The 22,199-nt window shown below is 36.6% G+C and overlaps 1 long non-coding RNA gene across 2 annotated transcripts; it reads left to right on the top strand.

Moving 5' to 3' along the window:
* The first annotated feature begins 4,221 nt into the window (after positions 1–4,221).
* On the top strand, positions 4,222–14,177 carry LOC306660924. Of its 2 annotated transcripts, none has more exons than XR_013763789.1 (2): positions 4,222–4,472; positions 11,810–14,177. It is a non-coding gene; the product is annotated as an uncharacterized lncRNA (long non-coding RNA). The 2 variants fall into 2 exon arrangements; XR_013763790.1 differs by lacking the exon at positions 4,222–4,472 and adding an exon at positions 7,395–11,231.
* Positions 14,178–22,199: the final 8,022 nt, after the last annotated feature.

The raw sequence follows: 22,199 nt of genomic DNA, 5'->3' as shown, positions 1-22,199 counted from the left end.
GCATCCACATATCAGAGAGAATATTTGGCCTCTGGCAAATGACATAATTTTATTCTTCTTTATGGCTGAGTAATATTCCACTGTGTATATATACCACATTTTCTTTATCCATTCATCTATTGAAGGGCACCTATGTTGGTTCCATAGCTTAGCTATTGTGAATTGAGCTGTTGTGAATTGATGTTGCCATGTCACTACAGTATGCTCATTTTAAGTTCTTTGGGCATATGCCAAGGAGTGGGATAACTGGGTCAAATGGCAGTTCCATTCCAAGTTTTCTGAGGAATCTCCATATTGCTTTCCAGAATGGTCGCACCAATTTGCAGTCCCACCAGCAATGTATGAGTGTGCCCTTTTCCCCACATCCTCACCAATATTTATTGTTACTGGTATTCTTGATAATTGCAATTCTGATTGGAGTGAGATGAAATCTCAGTCTAAAAACTCCAATTCTTACTTTGGCCAGGCAAGCCTGCCCACTGCCTCATGTGAGTGCTTCATCTCTCTCCCTGTGCTCTGCTGTAGCAGAGATGGTAGACTTCCTTTTCATAGTATGAAGTTGTTGCTGTGAGGCCCTGGCCAGCTGGAGTCCAGGTTTCCTAACCCCACTCTCTCTTGCATCCAGGTGGGACTGTGTGACTAGTTCCTGCCAGTGGAATCTGAGCTGAAATGATGTGTGTCATTTCTTGGCCAAGATGGTTTGGAAGTGCCAGTGCTTTCCCTACTGCAAGCAGGTTGATCTTAGAATCCACACATGAAAGGTGGCAGAGAATCCCAGTAGAGGGCTCCAAATGAGTATGGGCAGAGCCTTCCACACCCTATCGTCCCCTCCTGCCGCCCAACAAGGGATGATTGTTTCGGAATTTATGAGAGTGAGAAATAAGTTTCTACAGTGTAAGTCATGAAGGAGTAATACCTCACCATAATTAATCTATTTACAACAGTAATTTTAACAACTGGAATGCCTTTTCCATTTTAGGGAAAGACAGACGGCATTGAGTGCTAGTATGACATGCTATGAACATCATAATGGCAACATCTTTGTAATGATTTTTACATAGTATCATTTTTTTAGCCTCTGAACTTCAAGAACTAGTTGGTGTGACTTATTAGTAGAGTTTTGTTGTATGCTGTTGGGTAATTCTGTTTAAGGGTAGTCAGTTTCTGACTTTGAATATTTTACATCACTACTGGGAATAGGGTTGAGCAAGCCAAAGACTGATAGGGAAAATATGAGAGTCATTTGACATTCTAGAATATTTAAATCTGACTGTCTCTTTAGGTTACATAGGAGATAACGGAGAAAGATGGAATTGATAAGGTAGATTCCAGATCAAAAGTAATTTTAAATGCCAAAGTTACAAATTAGAACTTTAATTTGTAAGGCAATGGGGAGGGTATTATTAAATCTTTTTTTCCAGTCAAATACAAGCTTGCTTTAAGAAAATCTGCTTGGCAACAACTTTAAATATAGCAAATTTACAAGTTAACTTTAAGAGAAATTTTTAAAAATTGTGATGGTGTTGTCCTGCCTGTTATAGAATAGTTAGCAGGATCCTTGGTCTCTGCTAACCAGGTACCAGTAATCAACCATCACTTCCCCTCAAGTCAGAATATCAAAAATATCTCCAGACATTGTCAAGTATTCCATGGGGAGTAAAATCACTCCTGCTTGAAATCCAATTTTAGAGAAATAAACGTTTCACAAAGTGAAAATGTCTTTAGTTTCTTCTATTTGAAAATAGAAAGTTTTCTAGTTGAAGATACACCACTGCCTCATTTTAAATCAGGACATGAGAAGTTCCTGTGGCAGAGGTTGTGCTCAGTTGAACTTGGTAGGGTAAGGAGACCCCTGAGTCATTTGAGAGCTGGGCTTCTGTTTGTCTCCTGCTTCAGAGTATTAAGCTGTATTCCACAAAACATTAGGGGGTAACATGGTAGGAAGACAAACTTGAACTTCCACTCGTAGGCATCTAGGTTCCCGCTGGCGTCTGCCCGCAGCATCTCTGTGTTAGCCCAGTGTGGTCAGGAAGCATTGGATTGCTTTGACCATGGAGGAAAGGGGAGGAACACCTGGGGAGTGTGTAAAGGCTAGCAGATGTCTGTGCAGTGCATGAGGGTCTGAGAGTTTCTTAAGGAATAGGAAGACTAGGGTGTGGTTGGAGGATGGTGCTTGGGCAGAAGAGCAGGTGGTGAGTTTGCAAGGACCCTCAATAGGGGCCCGAAGGTCCCACCAAGGAGCTGAGACTTTCTCCTGCAGCAACAGAGAGCTCTGGGTATTGCTGTGGCACAGCAGAGTTTCTATCGTGGCTAAAGTATAACCCTGGAGGGAAATGGAAGAAAGTAAAGAGCGGGAAATCAGAGAGAAAACTGCTTTAAAATTCTAACAAGAGATGCTAAGCTGAACAAAGACATTGAGCATAGGAGTGAAGCAAAAGAGAATGGAGATGGCTGGCAAAAGCAGAGTCGTTTGTTCACAAGAGTGACAGCTATTTACAAAACCATGAGCACACGGAAGCATAGACTCATGCTTTTGGGTTTTAGGATGTTGGACTTAAAGGATTTTGGTGTTTACATGGGTGGCGCCCAATGAAATTTTCAACCAGGAGTTTAAATTTTCAATTCTTTGCTCTTTTCAGGACTACTTTATAGACCTTTAATATCTCCATACCTGTTTTAAATTTTACCTTGTGTTCCTATGCATGTGAGTATATACATCGTTCTGCAAAAACCCAATATATAAAACATATTTCCATAAATATGATTCTTAAAGTAGAAACTTTGGGTTGAGTGAAAACCAGCTTAGATTATATTTGAATGATATAGGGATCTTGGTGTTCCTGAAATCCCTTTGCTTCCTGTGTCCTGTGCTGCCAGCATGGATACCATTCAATGTCTCTGTTCCACCAGAGTATTCACCTCTCAGGCATGGAATCAATGTGGGCAAAGGAAAACCAAAAACAGGATAAAATATTTCAAATTTAAATCAAGAAGGAAGTTTACTTTGAACTCTGTTTTTTGAGTAAAGATCATCTAAATTAAACATGAATTTGAGTCTGTATACAATTGCCTTCAGCTATCTTCAAGAAGAGGTAACTAGTAACAAGTCTGTTATAGGAAAAGTTTGACAGGCAATTACATTCACATTAACCTTTTGCTGGGACGTCTACAGGAATGAGATGTTTCTGAATTATTAGGATTCTGCTCCACCACTGGAAAATTCCATCACTCCAAATACATTTTCAGACTGCATCCTTTGGGTCCAAAGTGACTGTAAAATGCCAATTAGAGAATTGCAAACAATGGGCTCACAAGACCTGGTAGAATTCCAAATGATTTCGTGGGCTTATCAAGCCATTTTCTAAACAATAAAAGAAATGTGAGAAATGCAGCAGCTACTTTAAAGAGCATTATTGTTCAACCCTGAGCTGCCTTCTGTGCAGTGTGTTTTCATACGCTTGAAAATTCAGGAAGTCAGGGCATCTGGAGTAAGAAGAGGCCTTGCAGGGCAATTTAAATGTGTCATTCTGTTTCCCACTTTATCCTTATGTAGAGATATAGATTTAAACAGTTAAAAAATGTACCCTGTGCAAGGTATGGGGATAGCAAGACACAAGAATAAAGGTCCCACATAATGATAATATATCATGAGGCAGATGTTAGGCTACACATTAGACAGTACATCAACTAATCCTGTGACATACATATTACAATTTCCATTTACAGATGAAATTTATTGTGAGGTGTAACTTATTTAATGGTGCAATTTTAGCAGGTGGAAATGTCCAGCTGGAATCTGTGCTCTGAATAATATCTTATCGCTGGGCTGTGGTTCTCAAGAAGCTTTTGATTTAGTTCACACTAGAGGGAAAACAAAATAACAAGAGCAAATACAAATAAAAAGTCACAAAAATATATAAAGACTAGAAGGTTCATGATTCATTTCCAAATGACTCATACATACAGGAAGTACCTTGGAAATTCAAGGGCTCTTTACATAGAGAAATGCATTTAGATCAGCAAGTTTTTTTTTTTTTTTTTTTTTTTTTTAATTTGCTCTGTGCAACATGCTGGGAGTAGTGTGAGACCACAAGAGGAAAACCACCAAGTCCTGAGTCATTGCCTAGAGTGGTCAGCAAATCCTTTTCAGAGCAGGTATGGGGTGAAGAAGTGTTTAGATTGGATCTGGAGAGCTATGCTTGAGGGCCTACAACACCAAGGAAATGAGAGGCAAAGATGTGTGGGGGTGGAAGAACAATGTCCATCAGTAGTCTGACGTGGGTGCACCAGTGTGACCTGGTGGAGACTTCACATAAAGAGGAGTAGGAGCTACGGCATGGTAGGTCCTTGCAACTATGAGTTGGCAAGTTTTCCAATTATTCTGAGAATGATAGTGAGTATCAAAGCTTTTTTGAGTAGACATGGGAAAAATCAATCTATCCAGGTGGTCAAGGAATTTACTCATAGAAAAAGTAAGTATGTTCCTTGGGGGAAAATGCTGATTTTGATTTAAGGGAATCTATGGATCTGATAATCCCACTAAAGAAATCTGTAATTATGACTTTAATTTATGCGATGGGTTGGATGGAATTCTTAGAACTCATTCATAGGAAACACATTGCTTCGTATTACTAAACCCCTATTGTCTTGATCCCACCCAGCAGAAATAAGAAGTAATAAAAGATTCTGAGTACATATCCTTTCAGGATCGTGCTAAAAAAGAGTATATGGGAGTTGTATTAGTCTTCTTGGGCTAATAACAAAAGGCCACAGACTAGCTTAAACAACAATTTATTTCTCATGGTTCTGGAGGCTGAGAAGTCCAAGGTCAAAGTGCTAGTAGATTTGGTTTCTGGTGAACTGATAAGGGTTTGCAGATTGCTGCATTCTCACTGTGTCCTCACATGGCAGAGACAGAGCCTGGGATCCCACTCTATTCTTACAAGTCTGCTGTCCTATCAAATTACAGTCCGACCCTACAACCTCATTTAGCCTAATTACCTGCTAAATACTCTATTTCTGGATACAGTCACACTGGGGGGTTAGGGCTCAATATATCTACCTGGGAGCCAAATTTAGTCTATAGCAGGGGTTTAGGTACAGCTACTGAATCAAGCACTAGGGATTTTTTTTTTAAATTTATCCAAGATTTTGGAAATTACATAGAAGTTAAAAAACCATCACAATAGCAAATAAGGAGGTAATGTTTTCTCACATTCCTTCACTGCTTTGTGGAACTTTCCCTAATATCAAAAATGATAAAGATTATTCTTGTATACTACAATTACAGAAATCATGACTTTCAATTAATAAGTTGTTTTGGATAAGTGTATTATAGCTATATGGGATAAAGTAACCTACCATATCCACATTCTACTAATAGTTTCTACTTATGTGATCACCGATCATATGCTAAGGTTTTATATATGTTTATTCCTAAGGTTTTATATATGTTTTTATATATATTTATTCCTATAACACTGTAATGTAAACATCTCCATTCCATAGAAAAAAAATCAAAACTCAGAGAATTTAGGTAATTATACAATATACAGCCAAATTTCAAACTCAGGCTTGGGTGATCCCCCAAGACCAGAAATTCCCATGCACCATCCTACCATTCTTGATATCATTTTATCTTGTATTGCATTGATGCTATAACAAATAAAATGACATTTTCAACAGTCAAGATCTTGAATGGAGAATGACAGCCATCAGAATCGCCTAGAGATTTTTAATTCAAACCCAGATGAAGTTGTCTCCCACCATTAAACACAAACATGCACACAAACCAGGCCCATGGAACCAGAATGCCTGAAGATGGGGCCCGAGAACCTGTATTACAAAGTTACCTAGGTGATTCTAATGACTGATGAGATCTGGAACTGCAATGGACTGAATGGTGGCCCCTGCAAAAGATGCATCCATGTCCTAATCTCTGGAAACTGTAAGCATGTCCTTTTTGGGAAAAGGAATCTTTGTAGATATCAATAAGCAAACCTAGAGCCCCCACAAGCTGGAAGAGACAAGGAAACCTTCTCCCCCAGAGTCTTTGGAGGGAACAGGTCCCTGAAGACACCTTGATTTCTGAATTCTAGCCCCCAGGAATGTGAGAGAATGGATTTCTGTTGTTCGAGCTGCCGAGAGTTTGAGGTGATTTATTACAACATCACTAGGAAGCTAATATAGGGACCTGCTGATTTAGGTGCTATAAAGTAGCTCCAGTAATTAAGACAAGATTGAATGTGGGAGTGAAAGTGAAAATAAAGAAGGACATCTTTTGTCACTCAAGAATTTAATAGAAATTTGTCACTCACAATTAATAGGCTGTTTTAGTCATTTACTATTCAAAGGTCCATCTACACATCTTTAACTGTTTCAAAAAAATTGAGCGGGGCTTGTAAATCGTATTTACATTAACCCTTAACTGGGGAAATTCATTCAAGTGTAGACAGTAAAACCCATTGTGTAGGTAAGGTTTATAAGAGTCCTGAAACCTCCAGACAGCATTGTAATTCAATTCCTTCAATTCCTTCCTAGAGGTTAGTGTTGAGGCTGATATCAAACAGGAAAAACAGTCAACAACTATGTTGAGAATAAGCACCCACAAAAACCGTGAGAGATGACAAAGGAGGGAAGCAATGGGAGATGGCTTTTGTACTTTGTGCCTCAGGAGGTACACATGTTATTTTCTTCTATTCTTCAGCAGGTGTAGCTCCCCTGTGAAGTGGGTTTCCCTCTCCTTTGGTAGACAAATAATGTAAAACGGACAGGGATGCTCCCACAGTGAACACAATTAAAAACCACAAGTAGAAGACATTTACTGTGGTATTTTTAAAAATATCAAACCAATAATTCTTTTTCCTCCTCTAAATGTTTTTTAATGTTATGTCCTATTTTAAAGGACCCGAATACCAATTTTTCTACATACCAATTGAAATAAACAAAAATGTGTGAGCATTAAGTCCTATTTTGCTGCCAACTAGGAAAATATCCAAGGTTATGTTGAGCTAATCCCACATGATAATGCCTCTGTGTTACCTAGATTCTTGCTGTCAACAAGGCGCCTTGAGATCATGCTATGACATTGTCTTATTCATTTGATTTTCCCATATTTATATTTCTAGCCCCAACCCGTCCTAAACTCCAGACTGAAAACTCCTAAACTCCTTAGAATTTCACTTGATGTCTCCACTCATATGATTAACCAGCAAAGAACTTCTGACTTCCTTCTCCAAATTTGCTTCCTCTCCAGTGTTCTCTATCTCGGACTTAGTGGCATCATCACTTGCTCAATTGTTCAAGTCAGAAACTATGGAGGCATTCCTTCTTCTATTTCTGGAAACTGCCTTAAGTCAAATCTATATCAGGTATCATTGGCCAACCTTCCAAAAATATCCTGAATCCTACACTTCTCTCTCACCCAGACTGCTCCATCATTTGTTACCTAGAATATGGAAAGAGTTTTAACTGGTCTCCCCATTTCTACTCTGTTCCCAAGTTTATTCTGCACCCAGCAGCCAGAGTTTTAAAATAAGACCAGATTATGTTTAGTTATGTCTCTCTTACTTAAAACTTCCTGATAAGTTCTAGATTATTTAGTATAGTAACTTGAAATCAAAACCCTCAATAACTATAGGTTTAATGAGACAGAGGGCTGTAAATGAAGCTTCCATAGGTCAGGGACCAATCTACCATTTAGTGAATAAACCTTTCCACATTGTTCAAGATACATCAACCATACCATATTTGCTTTCAGGTCTGTGGGAAGTAGAAAGAGAAGGAAATGTCCTTCCCAGAAGAATTTAAGCTTGAAAATGTGCATATCATTCCCACTCAAAATCCAATCACCAGAAATTAGTTGTATTACCACACTTAAATGTAAGGGAGATTTAAAAATGTGATCTTTATTGCATGTAATCATGTGCTGAGCTGGAAATTAAGTTCTATTACAACAGCAAAAAGGGGAGAATTGATATTGGGAATATTATGGTAGGTTAGGTCAGGGTAATACATAGACCCAAATATGTTACAGATCAACAAAATGGAAGTTTTGTTCCATTTTCTCTCATAAAATAGTTGTGAGTGATTGAATTGATTGTTGGTCAGACTTTTCTCAATATGGTTATTAGAGTTCAAGGTGATGCAGATTCCACCATATTCAACCTGTGGATTTGAAGGTTGCCATTGCCATTTCCATCCCCAAGAGCATGGAAGAAGGAATAGCTTAGAGATGCACAGGATCTGAGTCCTGGAAGCGGTGCACATCACTTCCACTCACATTACATTGGCTAGTTCTCACTAGCTCATGATCACATCTAAGTGCAATGTACGGTGTGAAATTTTGTCTTGTTAAAATGCAGCAAAAAGAGAACAGAGATTTGGATGGATACCTCCCACGTTTCTCATCTCACCCAGAGTAAATCCCAAAATCCATATCACAACTTAAAGTCCTTACGAAGTCTAGCCCATGACTGCATCTGTAAACTTTCTTAAATGTACCTTTGGCTGATTTCAGTCCTGCCTCACTGCAACTGCTGTTTATTCTGTCTGGAACACTTTCTCCCAGATTTTCTCACACCTCACTTCCTCACATCACTGAATTTTCTACTTAAAAGCTACCTTCTAAGAATGACCATCCCAGAGCCACCATTTCCACACCTTCCTGCATCGTCTCTGACCACTCCCTATCACTGCCACATCTCTGACTGTTTCATTTTTCTTCTTAGAACCTAGCATTTGTTCATCAGTTTATTTGTGGCCTGGAGAAAATAGGCCACACCATGGCCCTAGCTGCTTAAAAAAGGTGTCATAATAGGTACACAATAAACACCTATTGAATTTAATTAATTGACTAGGGTAGAAACTCTCGTGCTTATAGGTAAAATTTGATTTATCACAGCATTCTGTGAACCAATACCTTTCCATTCTTATAGATATTCCTTCTGGAAGACCATTTTCCAGATGTCTGGTAGTCACGTCCCTTATTTGTAGAATGGGGATAATTATGTACCTATTTCCTAGAATGATATCAAGTTTGCATGAGATAGAGTATGTAAAATGATGAGCTCAGAGTAAGTGCATGCCCAGCAAGCGTTAGCTATGACCCATGTTGCCACCTCTCAGTTCCTGAAGGGAAATCATTAAAGTAAAAAGTGTGTGTGAGGGGAACTTTGTTAATCATTAACATATTCCTAAAACATGTTAATATGCTACATATTAAATTATATATCTAAACTTAGGAGCAGAAATAAAGGATCAGCAATGTAGTTATCTACTACCTTGATGTTAAAGTGAGAGATGGGCAAGTTCTGAATGGCCTTTCATTTGTTCAGGTTGTTATTTTATGAGGAAATATGCAGGCGCTAAACCTCTCCAGCACCAGTTTGATTGCCATAATATAACAGTTTAGAATATTACAGTCATTCTTCCAACATGACTTATTGAAGATAAAGCAGAACAAAATCCTCCTGGTAACAACCCCTTCTGTGTCTAATGCATTATTGAACATAACAGGGATTTTCATTTGGTTTTCACTTTCAAATTAAGAATACATTCCATCCCATAGCTGACAAATTATATCTGCTATATTCCTGTTGACAGACCTATTAAAGGTGATATAGTTATGCTAGTTAATCGTGTATCTTGGTGAATTTTTGTGAAAAGCTTTGATCAAAATATCGCCCCCCTGCTTTTTTTGTGATCAGAACCAACCAGGAAAAGGCTACCAAACATTAATAGAGCCTGAGACTTTTTAGCAAGTAAAAATATTGAAATAATTGCTTAATAAATAATTGTTCTATTTGTTTTCATAGTGATAATTTAAAAAATAAGCTTCTCCTTGAGTCTTCAGTATAAATATTCCATTCTCTAATGTTACAAAATGGTTTCAAGGGGCCAGTTTTGCATTACCAATCGACAAGTGAGTGCTGTGGCCTTACACTCCCTTGCTGCTTGCTCAGGACTGGTTATTTTTTCCTCTCAGATCTAGCCGAGAAGGTTGGAAGTTCTACGATGCCTCATAGGCACAAGATACATCGACTTGAAGGAGTTGGAATTACTGACAATGACTGACGCTCGAGTCCTCTGAAATTGTGACACATGAACAGCTACACTTCCCCCTCCTGTCCCACAGTTTTATCACACACAGTTGTCAGGACTTCTCTTGCCCCCACTCCTCCTTGGTACTCATTACCCCATGACCCAGCTCCATCTATTTCAGGCTGACTGCTCACTGGAAAATGTGGTCTCTGAACAGACATAGAAATAGAATTGCTGATGGGGAATTAGAGAGAGAGAGAACGAGAGAGAGAGAGAGAGAGAGAGAGAGAGAGAGAGGTGGTGATGTTGGCTGGCTCAGATGGGAACTACGTCAGTGGGGCTGGCACCTGTTTTTCTCGTCAGTGCCACCCCTGTCCTGGAGTTAAGGGCAGGCAGTGGGGGAGAGTCAAAGTCTTTCCCCTGCTGTGGGGTTGTTCTTGCTGCTGTTGTTCAAAGGGCAGTGTTTGTGCCATCTACGAAGATATTTCTCAATCCCTTTCTGCTAATGATGCAGTTCGTGGAAAGTACGCAGGAATCCTGACACACCTTCTTCTCTTCTCTTTAGTTTATTATACCAGTGCCAGTTTTTATCTTTTTATATATCTTTGTGGGTATTTTAATAGAAAATTACAAGGAAATCTGTTAGGTATTGCTAATTTGATGCCTTGTTAACCTCAAAGTTTACCTAAGTTATTTGATTTTGCTTATGATGAAGAATGATCAATTAAGCAGAATAATTGGCTGAAAGGAATAAAAATATTCTCTATACTGAATATATCCTCCATTTTTATCTTCATTACAACCAAATGGATGTATGTGTTGTTATCTTCATAATACCAGAGAAGAATTTTATTTTTATTGATATGAGGGTTTTTTATTTCTAATACCAGATTGTGTTTCTATCTGGGATATCTTCTGTTAATACAGAGGTAATTGGGAACCTGAATTATTACTTAGAAAGTCACTTTACAAATGCCATAGTGAACAGAAAAGACTGTGGGTAAGTTAGGAGGATATTTTGCTAGGAGATGAGGCTCTGAGTTATGCCTGCCCCATCAGAGCATGTACATTTAAGTAATTTCATCAGTATTCAGCCAAATTCTTCATAGGATGTAGTTGGACAAATACTACTATCTTATGATTCTTGAGTTTTCCTTTTCTATGGTCCACATGGTTTTTATCCAGATAAGGTAAGTAAAACTTATTAGATTTTCACTTCTATGATGGTCCTGACTATAGACATCACACCATGCCCTTGACTGGAATTTCAGTTGCTGTCAAAGCTCTTCAATGAAACATTTATAAGCTTTAGATTTATCTCCACGATGACTAATCTTGTTTATTTCATGAGACCATTTTTTCCCCTTCTAGAGGGCAACCTTACTAATTTTCTTTTCCAGATTTTTAGCTAAAACAAAACTTTTATTTACCACTCCAGTGTATTTAACACTAGATCGTTGTGACAATGTGATCAAATGGTGGGATGAGTCCAAGTCACTTCCCCAGTGTTACCCATGAAACCACAGCTCTAAAAGCGACCCAAAGAGAAATTCTTGCCCAAGACTCTTCCTGCAGCTGAGTGAATGCCTTAGATCAAGAATACCTGCACCTTTGCTTTTCTTAATTAAATGCAGAAATGACATACAACAATTTATTTGGCAATTCATTTCAGCTGAAATTTTAAAAAGTAGTGATTGTTCCTTATGTTTACACATAGTCTTGCTAATTTTATTTTATTTCATTTCCTCTTCATTACTTTTTTTTCTAGGAGAGATGCTCTGGAGAGGGAGAGTGTTCCAGGTGTGCCACGTGACTCAACAGGCATTGGGGGAACAGTCAGGCAGATCAACAAAAGGTGACCCTAACTTGGCCTGGGTCTGGTGTGCGCTGATCAAAAATGGGAGTGATGAGATGAAGTGCTTTGACATTCATGGATGTTTGGGCCTACATTTCCTACATTTGTTCTAAAAAATTTCCATCTGCCTTTGGAGGACAGTTAGTGAGAAAACCAGCTGTTCATTACTTCTGAGAAAAGAAACAGAAGGAGAGGACAGACCTCAGAGTGGGTCTCACTGGAAAAGAAAGGCTGCGCTGAGCCCACCCAAGCTGCCCTCCTGCTCCACAGGGCAGCCGTTGTGCCTCTCATTGCCTCTTGAAAATTCTAGAAGCCTCCGTTCCTGAGGTGGAGGTTGTGAGCACTCTGGACTACCTCAGTGAACGCTGGCGGTTTTTATAAACAAGGTCATGGTCAATGTTCCCTGACTCTGAAGACCCTTCTGGATATTTGAGAGGCAATTATTTCCTGAGTCTTATTAACTTTCAAGTGGCTGAATGCTTTCTTAGCTGAGTGCCAAATAAAAAATTACTTGGACAGTCTTTTGCAATAATGAAGGGAAGCAAGAAAAGTGAGTTTCATTAGCTGTGAAGAAGCCATTTCCTTCTGCCTCTCACTTTGACCTCTGACCACAGCAGCCACCAGGTGAAGGTTTATAATCAGAAGCTTATCAAATCAGGGGCCGGTGCATGCTCAGGGACGTCCAGTTCTCCACCATCAGCGAGAACTCCCTTGTTCTCACTTCTCTCTGTTCCCTGTTTATTTAAGTGTCACATTTATTGTCCCACTGATAAATGTGTTTTCTTTCCAAGATAGATTTCCCTAAAACCTGGCATTATTCTGCAAACATGGAGATATAAGAAATAAGACACCAAATTTGCACTAACTAAAGCTATTTTCTATCTAACACTTCTTTGAGGTCTGTGATAATCAGGAGCATCAGAGTCTCTGATAAAGAACTCTCCTTTATCACCCCAAAGACTCAAATCTAAACCGTATCGAGTTTTCGTTTTAAAAGCTAAAGAAACTATTGTGGCAGCAAATAATTCTCTTTAAAGGCGTAAACACACCAGATGAAACAGGGTGGAAATTATGCTTGGTGTATAAAGAAAGCATTTTCCATGATTCATATCTTCACTTCAAATAGAATCTTCAAATTCATAGATGCCACACAGTGTTTTTGAGCTTTGAATGGTTGTCTTAAGAATAATTGTATTTCTGAGTAGATGAGCAATAAACACTGTAAAATGTTTTTAAAATACAGAAACCTACATAAGAGAAAATAAAATCCTCTAGTAAACCTCTAATAAATGATGACTGCTGTTAACATTTTGCTGTTTCCTTCCAGTTCCTTTCTATGCATTTTTAAAACATAGTTTAGAAGGGAGTATGTATAATGTAGCAGAGGATAAGATTTGAAATTATTCAACAACACCTTTTCATTTTCCCCCCTTTTCTTTGTATCCTTTCAAAGTACAAGGCAGATTCATAAGGCTTTGCGCTACAACTCCTTTTCCCTCTCATTAGATTTCACTATCATCCAACCAGGTCCACAGACCAGACTCCTTGGAGTCAGTCTAGGATCCTTTTCCTCGTATCCATGATCATTTAATCAACACATTCTACTGCCTCCACCTTCAAGACAATCACCGACCTGACATTTCTGACTGTCTCCACTTACATCATCCCAGGCCAAGCAAGCCAGTCATCTCCTGCCTAGACTAACGCAAAAACTGCTAGCATTTTCATTTCTTTCTTTCCTGCAGTCAGCTTCCCACTCAGGGGTAAGATGGATGTTTTGAAAGCAATAGTCAGATTCTATCAGCATCCTTCGCAAGTCTTCCATAGGGTCCCTTCATCCTCAGGGTAAAATCCTAACTATGCTTTATAATCATAGTTCTCAAACATTTTGTATCAGGTCCCCTTTTTACTCTTTGAGGGTACTAAATCAGTATGTAATTTATCAAAAATTAAAGCTATTTTCTATCATATCCACAAAGGAAAAAGAAAATGAGAAAGAATAAAACTCAGGAACATTTAAAATATTTATTCTATAATTGAAAGATAATTATAAACCCATTTACATTAGCATAAATAAACTTTTATGAAAAATAGATATGCTTTCAAAAACTGTGTGTGCATGTGTGTGTGTGTGTGTGTGTGTGTGAGAGAGAGAGAGAGAGAATGCCATGGTTTTACATTCTTATAATTTTTTAAAGAAATCTGATTTTATTAAAGACATCTGGATTCTCATATTTGCTTCTACATTTTGCAATATGCTTATTTGCACTATATGAAGAAACTCCAACCTTACTGGAAAAAAGTATTTGGAAAAACGAAGATTTCATGGAACCCTGAGGATCTCAGGGACCATACTTTGAGAAACAGTGGGTCTACAAAGTCTAACATGACCTAACTCCTATCTCTTTCTCCAATTCTGTCCATAACAATCTCTATACTGTCTCACTCTATTTAACCAGAAAGGTCTCCTGCTGGTCCCTCGACTCTCCATGCAAGTTCCTACCTGAGGGCCATTGCATTTTATCCTACTGTTCCCATACCTGAAATTGCTTTCTCTAGATATGTGTTTGGATCTCTCTTTTACCTTATTTAGATGTTGGGTTAAATTATATCTCACAGAGATTTTATTGAATCACCCTTTAAAAAATTGTCTTATCTCTTACTGTTTTTCTGTCACCTTATCCTGCCTTGTTTATTTTAATAAAACTTATAACATTTGGATTTAGGCTAACATTTGATTATATATATTATATGCTTTCCATATTAGAACATAAGCTCTATGAGGACTTTTTTTTTCTTATATGTAGTTTTCACAGTAAATATTTCTTGAATGAATTAATTAATAAATTAAAAAAATTGATCAGATTTATGACTGAAACCACATGCCTTTTCCTACATCTTTAGATTATGGTGTCAAAAGTAGGGTTTTACTGAAAGAGAAATTTCTATGTGACAGAGCTCCTCCTTTGACACACCACAGTGCAGTCTTGTCCAATTGGATCAAAGAGTAGATCTTGGTTTAAATTGTGCCTTAAGGTGTTATCTTGGTTTAACATGTGTCTCTTTCTTGGCCTTGGAGCTTGTGAGAAGAGAAAGGAGGAGTTGTGTAGGGGAGGCATTTAGGTAATAGCTGAGTTGCTGAAGTACCACAGCTAAGAAATGTGTTTAGGTAAATTAAAGGATATGCTGAGGGCTGACTTGGCATCAGAACATCTTGGATACTCAGAGGTGTAGACCTACCAGGTTGCATCACAGTAATGGTGTCCATAAGCACAGGTAGTGATAGAGAGCTGTTTAACTCTATGCCCTTGGTACCCATGAGGCATGGAACATAGAAGTGGGGCATGCAAGTTGGTTGAGAACATGACTCAGAGGTAAATCAGAGTGGATTATGATGGTACACTGAATTGACACCCAGTTCAGGCCTGCAGGGTGGACCATCAAGGCTAGAGACAAGATGGGAGTCATAACCAAAATCCAACGACTGCTGTCACTATAGGAAACAGAGTCACAGAGAGGACCACCTGGCCCCCCTCAGCTGCAGGCAGTAGAAGAGTGATCATACAGGGAATGGGGATCATTGTGAAGACCAGAGGGATCAAGCAGCCTAGGGCCATGTTTCCATCTTTCCCTCTGCCTGAGGTCAATCAAGCTTTCCTTCCTTCGAGTGTTAGCAGAGATAGGGCAGAAAATCAGAGTAATTGTCCAAAAGAACTTGGGTTAAAGGTCTTTTATTGCAGAAATTACTGAACTGTACTAAAGTTACTAGATAGGATAAATATAGAAAGGGGACATTTTAAATTCTAGTTCATGAAACTCTTTGCTTTTTCTTTTCCCACCATCTGAAAATCAGCATTGCGTTGGGGCTAATCATTGTCACTTTAAATCTTTGACATAAATAGAAAATCGACAAAAGAGGAAACACCAATGCATAATAAACAGATACACAGAGCTACTCTTACTGTGATTTAAACAAGCTAAAGGAACGCTGAGGTATCTGAATAAGCCCTTTTAATTTGGCAAATATTTTTATTAAATGAAATTATCCAAAAAGAAAAGACACTGCCTCTTAATGATGGTACATTCTGTAGGACGATTTGTCAATATTTATATACTTTGAGGGATTTAATCTCTGAAAACTGGCAGGGATAGTGATTACTCATTGATTTAATAATTTCTTATTTGATAGATCTTGCTTTTGATGCAAAGTCTAAGAAATCTTTACATATCCCAAATCACAAAGATTTTATCCAATGTTTTCTTCCAAAGGTATATATATATTTTTGGCTTTTACATTTAAGTCTGTTATCTGCTTTGAAATAATTTTGTATATAGTGCAAAGAATGCATCAAAGTACCTCAGACTTTTTCTTTTCCCTCCCTCCCTCCCTCCCTCCCTCCCTTCCTTCCTTCCTTCCTTCCTTCCTTCCTTCCTTCCTTCTTTCCTTCTTTGCATATATGGATAATTGGTCATTCCAGAACACTTATTGAAAAGATTATCCTTTCTCTACTGGACTGTCTTTTTACCTTACCAAAAAAGTTAATTTACTATGTTTTTGTGAGTGCGTTTCTGGACTTCATTTTGTTTCATTGATCTAGTTGTCTCCCTGTTGATGTTAATACATCATCTTGATTATTTTAGTCTGAAAATCAGGTAGTGAGAGTTCTTTAACTTTGCTATTCTTTTGCAAAGTTGTTTTGGCTATTCAAAACTCTTTGCATTTCCATAAAAGCCTGTTAAGATTTTGCTTGTGATTGCACTAATTCTATAGTTCAATTTGGAAAGAACTGACATCTTAACAAAATTGTTTGCTTATTCATGAATATGGAATATCCCTCAATTTATTTAGGTTTTCTTAATTTTTTGTCAGTAATGTTTTGTAAATTCTAGGGTACCACTCTTCACTTGTCATATTTATCTCTAAATATTTTATTTTTTTTTTGTTTAGATGAATACAATTTTTTTCAAAAAACATTTAAAAATAATTTTTATTTATTTTATTTTTTTAAAAAAATGTTATTGTTCTTTTTAGTTATATATGACAATAGTATTCACTTGACATAATTATAAAAACATGGAATATAATTTGTTCTAATTCAGTTCCCAGTACTTTCTCTTCCCCTTCTTTCCTCCCTCCCCCTGTTCCCTTCCCTCTGCTAAATGAATTACTTTATAATTTCATTTTAATAGTGTTCATTGTTAGTATATAGAAATACAATTGACTTTGTGAATTGGTCTTGTATCTTGCAAACCTGCTAAATTCACGTTTAAGTTACAGTGTTTTTTTTTAGCTGATACTATAACACTTTCTCCAAAGATGGTCATGTCACCAAAAATAGTTATAACTTTTCTTTTACTAACTGGATGTATTTTGTTTTTCTTGCTTTATTTCACTAGCCAGATCCTAAAGTTTTGAGTAAATTGGTAAAAACAGACATTCTTGACTTATTTCCGTCTTTTTTCTTTTTTTGGTGTAAGAGTTCCTAAATTTTATTCTTCTGGCAAATTGTCAGTATTTAATACAGTATATAATACTATTAACTGTAGTTCTCATGTGGTACATTAAACTCTAGAGATATGCTGTTATCTTACATACCTGCAACTCTGCACTCTGATCTGTAGCTTTCTAACTCCTCCTCATACTTGCTAACCAGTCTTACTTTAAATATACCTAAATATGTGATCTCTATATTTAGATTTCACATTTCGTACTATATCTTTCTTTCCACTTGCCTTATTTCTTTTTCTTTCATTTTTTTCTTTTCTTTTTCTTTTTGTTGTGTGTAGAAAGAGACATATAATACTTAAAAAAATTAAGTGTATGCTTATTTCAGTTCATCCTGGATGGGAGGACAATCTACACCATTCATCTCTGTGGGACCATGTGGCCCCCACCTTAAGGCCTCAAGGGGGCCCCACAGAAGGGCAGAGCCTGTTTGTACCAGGGGCTTTGGGGAGTGCCCGGGGAAGGAATGTGAACACAGCCAAGATCAGAGGTTCCTCCATTTAGCCAATTTTTAGTTTAGGTGAGAATTTTAGGGGGTAGACATACCATTAAGTACAATGTTCACTGTAGTAGGGTTTTTTTTGTAGAAGTTCTATTCCGAGATTGCTGAGAGTAGTTTTTGTTTTTCAATTGGAGTAGTTGTTAATTTTTTTTGTCAAATATTTTTTCTATATTTATCTGATAATCATGATTTTTTTAAATGTTTAATTTGTTAATAGAATTACACTGATAGACTTTTGAATGTAAAACCAATACTGATTTCCTGGAATAAGTATCAATTAGTCATGATTTTTTTTTACTCTATGCTAATGAGAGATATTGGTCTATAGTTTTACTTTCTTAATAATGTCCTCGACTAAGTAAGCTGAGCCTCATGAAATGAGTTTGAAAATATTCTTACCTCTTCAATGTTTTGGAGAATTTTGTGCAGAATTACTATTACTTATTCTTTAACATTTAGGTAGAATTTACCAGTAAACCATCTAAGCCTGAAATTTTCTTCATGGGAAGATTTTTAACTAAAATTGTTCTCTAATAGGTATGGTCCTCTTCAGTTATCTAGTTCTTCTTGGGTGAGCTTTGGTAGTTTGTATGCTTAGAGTAATTCGTCTACTTCATCTAAGTTATCAGATTTATTGATGTAAAATTGTTCATAATATTTTTCTATTATCCTTTCAACATATAGTATCTCTAGTGATGTCACCCCTTTCCTAATATTGGTAATTGATAATTCACTTTAGTAATTGGTAATTGGTAATTCACTTTTGCTTTCCTGATAAGTCTACTGAAAAGTTTATTAATTTTACTGATCTTCTCAAAGAATTAGATTTGGGTTAATTGATTTTTTTTTCTACTGTTTTCTGTTTCATTGGCTTTTGCTTTGGTTTTTATTATCTTCTGCTTTCTTCAAGTTTAAGTTATACTTGTTTCTTTTGTTTATTTGTTGATACTGTTTTAAAGAAAAGCTGAAGTTAATTGTTTGAGGCCTTTCTTGTTTTTCTTAAGGGAATTTAATACTATAAAATTTCCATCAAGTACTGCTTTGATTGCCTCCTGTACACCTGAATGGTTCCAAGTTGAGGTCTTCCTACCTTAGGACTTCCTTGAATCCTCTGTTGACATAATTTCAATGATTTGAAATCTATGGACACTTGTTTTATGGTCTACAATAAGATATATCTTGATAAACATTCTGTGTATTTGAAAAGAATATCTAATCCGTTGATAGTATGAGGAATGCTATACAGAAGTCAAGGTAGAGTTGATTGATGATATTTTTTAAATTTTTAACTGTAATTGTGAATTTCTATATTTCTTCTTGATATTCTCAATCCTCCCCTTCACGTATTTTGAATCTCTCATTAGTCCATAAATATATAGGATTGTTATTTCCTTTTATTGAATTAACTCCATTATCATATGAAGTGACTCTCTTTATCATGTAATATTCTTTGGTCTAAATTCAACTTTGGTATTAATATAATAGCTCTAGCTTTCTTTTGGCAGTGATAGCATGGTACAATGTATCTTTTCCCATTTTTTTATTGTTATTGTGTTGATATTTAAAGTGTACTTTTTGCTGGCAGTATATAATTGGGTTTTACTCTGTTAACCAAATCCAACAATATCTGGCTTTATTTACGAGGTGTATACCATTTAAATTTAAAGTGGTTGTGGATGTGATTATGTCTAAATCTATCTTGTTTTTATTATTCTGTCTGTTCTTTTTTCCTTTTCTTTCTGTTTTCTCCTATCTTATTTTGGATTATTTTTTTTTAATTAATGATGCCATTTGATCTCTTTTACTAGTCCATTATCTATCCCTCTTTATTATGTTCTTAGTGGTTGTTTTAGAGTTTATAGTATACAGCTTTATCTTATCACAATCTTAAAATGATGTCATTCCACCTCATGTAAAATACAAGAACAATAAACTGAATTTCTATTTCTCTCCTCCCTTTCTTTGTACTATTGTTCTCATATGTTTCATTTCTAAATATTTTGTAATCCCAACCATATATTTTTATTATTTTATTTAAACAACCACTTATCTCTCAAAGAGACTTAGTTCATAAGAGCAATACTGTTTTCATCCACAGATTTATTACTTCCAGGACTCTTCATTCTTTTTGCCAATCTAGACATCTGGTATAATTTTTCCTTTGTCTGAAGGACTTCTTTTAACATTTCTTGTAGTACCAGTCTCTTGGTGAAAAATTATTTCAAACTTTTTTGGGTCTGAAAATCTGTTTTGCCTTCATTTTTTAAAATATTTTCACCAAATAAAGGATTATAACCAGTTGATAGGTTTTTTTTTTTTTTTTTTTAATGGTGCTGGGGATTGAACCCATGGCCTTGGGCATGCAAGGCAAGCACTCTACCAACTGAGCTATATCCCCAGTATACGGCTTTTTTCTTCTGAAATATTAAAGATATTGCCCCACTTTGCTGACTTGTGGTATTTCTGACTAGCAATTTGTGGTCGTATTTATCTCTATTGGTAGTGCCTCTCTCCATGATTCTTGGCTATTTAAAAATTTTTCTCTTTTTCATTTCTTTATTGAAAATTTTAATCATGTACTTTTGTGGTGTTCTTCAGGGATTTGTGCTTGTAAGCTGTTTTTGTTTTTAATAACTGATACAGCCAGGCATGGTGGCATATGCCTATAATTCCAGCAACTTGGGAGGCTAAGGTAGGAGGATTGAGAGTTCGAACCCAGTCTCAGCAACTTAGCGAGGCCCTAAGCAACTCAGCGAGACCCTGTCTCTGATAAAATATAAAAATGGACTGAGGATGTGACTCCGTGGTTAAGCACCCCTGGGTTCAATCCCTGGTACCCCCCCAAAAAATAGCTGATACATAGATCACAAAAATTATACATACTAATGATATATCATATGATATTTCAATACACGTATGCTTTGTGAAATGTTTAAATTAGTTTAAACATATCCATCACCTCAAAAATTGTTTTATTTCTCCATGGTGAAAGTATTCAAAATCCTTTCTTCTAGGTTTTAAAACATATAGTACATAATTGCTATCAAGTCACCCTACAGTGTGATAGCACACCAGAGCTTCTTACTCCTATCTAATGCATCTCAGAACCCATTGATCAACCTTTCCCCATTCCCCTTCCTCCTCATTGAATGTCCTGAATTTGTGTGTTTATATAATTCCATCAAATTAAAAAAAAAAATCCTGATGTTATTTATTCAAATATTTTTTGTCTCTCCTCTTTCAGGTACTCCAGTTATACAAGTGTTAGGGCGCTCGAGCCTGTCCTTAGGCAGCTTTATAAGGCAGACATGGCTTGTGCATCCTGACCACATTTCATCTCTGGCATTCTAGCATCTGGTTCTGTGCCCTCCCACAGAAGGCACTCAATGAGTGCTCACTAATGGGCTAATTTGCACATGTGTTGGTGATTTCATTAACTTTTTGGTTGTCTTGTTCACCTCTCAATTTTCATTTATTAAAAATATTAGCTTCTCTAAAGCCTACAATTTATGTTAAATTATGGAAGCTGGAGATAAACAGAAATGAGTGGTTCCCCATAGGGCATGGAAGCAATGTTTTAAAGTGAAATTCTCTGCACATTGTTCTATTGTAACGGAAATAGCAAACCCCTGACGTCATCACAGATGTTTCTTTTATTGACTCAGTTTCAACACTTCAAATCAACATACTTAGATTAATATTAAATTGCAAGTAAACCAAAGTAAACATTTCCTTAGATTACTTTAGACTATTAGCATTCCAGGGAAATTATGTATCAGTAATTCTAATAAATATCCTTCTTGCTTTTACATCTTGTTTGTTTTTCTCAGACTTTACACCATTATTTTAATAAGACTTTTTCTGGTTGGGTTCGTAAACCTGACCATCTGGAAGTAGCATACACGTTCACTTAAAATCAAATGATATACAATTTGCTGAAGTGGGATTTTAAAAAAAAAATTTGCTTTCAAACTATAGCCTTTTTGTAGGTAACTGAGTTAAAATAACTGGAAGATAAGGGCTGGAGATGTAGCTCAATGGTAGAGCACTTACTTGTCATATACAATGCCCTGGGTTCTGTGCTCAGTAATGGAAAAAAAAAAAAAAAAAAAAAAAAAAAAAAAAAAATGGAAGAAAGGAAAGCATGTAGGCAACTTGTCAAGCACCAAAAAAGTGATAGAAAAAAGAACAAAATATCTAAATTTTCCTTCTTTGCCTCTATACTGGAGAATATATTTTAATTTTTAAAAATATTTAATTCTTAAAGTATCTGAATATGAACTCTTCTCATAAAT

Source organism: Sciurus vulgaris, assembly GCF_902686455.1.
Source record: "Sciurus vulgaris genome assembly, chromosome: 5".
NCBI classification, from domain to species: domain Eukaryota; kingdom Metazoa; phylum Chordata; class Mammalia; order Rodentia; family Sciuridae; genus Sciurus; species Sciurus vulgaris.
This window is presented reverse-complemented; position numbering and strand designations above follow the sequence as displayed.